Here is a 1,584-nt window from a genome sequence, read left to right as displayed (position 1 = left end):
CCTGCCAATTGATGTGAATCATATAGAAAAGGTCAAAATTGAATTGTTAATGACTACTGTCAGAAATGGGCAAAATATTAACATTTCTGTATCATGTTCTCATCACAGAAATTATGATGGAACAAAAGGACACAATATCCATTTATTCCCATGATCAAAACAGTTATTGACGGGAACCAGAAGAGCAAAAATCTTATCTAAGTCTAGGTGCTGACTACGAGAAAATCATGGTCAAATTCACATGCGTGCTCGCAACTTACAATATACACTTATTGTCAGAGATAGATCAAAGCATAAGTGATCATTAAATCATAATGTGGATACTAAATGCAGACAATATGAAGATTATAAGAATAATGGTAAATAATGGTCATTAAGAATTATAATTTGTATCTTGTTAAATTGAGGCTAAATAGAAAACTGTAAAAATATTTGTAAGTATAAAATTTCTATGGATATTTTTAATACTTTGGTAGTTCAAATTATTTTGAGAAACCTAAAACACTTCTAATGTGTTATTTATGTAAAGTTTGTGCACATATGCTTATATGAGCACTCAGCTGAACTACAGCAATTATTCCAACATAGGCAAGGCAAACTCACTGCTCATCAGAGCATTTTAAAAAGAAATATGATGCAGCTAGTTTTCCTGTTCTCATTCTGAGGTAATCAGGACAAGCTGAAAGTCCTCTACAGTAAGAACACGCACATGTCTCCAGACCTGTTCTATCTCTAGGCCTGATTTTCTAAATGCTGTGAAAAATAGCTCTGATTTGATTGTTTCATGTAATCATGTGATGGCTAAGATTCCAGCATTTCCTTAATTGACCTTAAAAAGGTGACATTGTAGCTGCCATAATAATTAGTAGATAATCAATTCTAATATGCTTCCTGGTAGGAAGAATATGTGGCCATTGTAGGCAAACATGTGATTACCAGTCTCCATTAAGGAAAATATAAAAATACTGTTTTATTTTCTAGGAAAATAATAAATATGAATTCTGTTTAGCCCTGACTGGCCTTGAACTCATGACCTAGATCACACTGGCCTTGCACTCATAGAGTTCTGCCTTGAGTGCTGGAATTAAGGGTATGCATCACCAGTACATCCCTAAAAAACACGAATTCTAAGAATCTTTGAACACTTGAGTCCCTTCTTAGATTGAAGACAACTTTTGCATGGTGCTGTCTCTTGGCATTTCAACTTAAGTTGAATTTGTGTGGTAAACTCTTTAAATTGTCTGTGCCTCTGAGGAAACTCTGGAATGATACTTGTACTGGAGGTTTCATTGTTATTTAAAATTACTTACTTCAGGAAAAGAAATACTAGAAATTTAATTCAGTGTAATTGCTGAAGACAATATTTATGAGACTGAAAGCTTGCAGCTAAGCATTTTGTATTAGAAAAAAATATTATATATTAAGGCTGATATTTAATTTAAATGTAAATCAATAAACAGCTGAATGCCTATTAACAATATAATGTGGCAAGAAATAAATGGATAACAAAGAATGGAGAAGAGTTTGGAGAGTCAATATAGATATATTAAAAAGTTGAATTCCATATGTATTAAAAACCATAAA

At 32.3% G+C, this 1,584-nt stretch overlaps 1 non-coding gene across 1 annotated transcript; it reads left to right on the top strand.

The window, feature by feature from the left end:
- The first annotated feature begins 634 nt into the window (after positions 1 to 634).
- Positions 635 to 764, top strand: LOC128100205 (small nucleolar RNA SNORA72). Its single transcript, XR_008214719.1, has one exon. It is a non-coding gene; the product is annotated as a small nucleolar RNA SNORA72 (small nucleolar RNA).
- The last annotated feature ends 820 nt before the right edge of the window (positions 765 to 1,584 follow it).

Source organism: Peromyscus californicus, unplaced genomic scaffold, assembly GCF_007827085.1.
Source record: "Peromyscus californicus insignis strain IS unplaced genomic scaffold, ASM782708v3 Scaffold_6__1_contigs__length_162567912, whole genome shotgun sequence".
NCBI classification, from domain to species: Eukaryota; Metazoa; Chordata; class Mammalia; order Rodentia; family Cricetidae; genus Peromyscus; species Peromyscus californicus.
The sequence above is the reverse complement of the archived record's forward strand: the minus strand, read 5'-3'. Positions and strand labels throughout refer to the sequence as shown.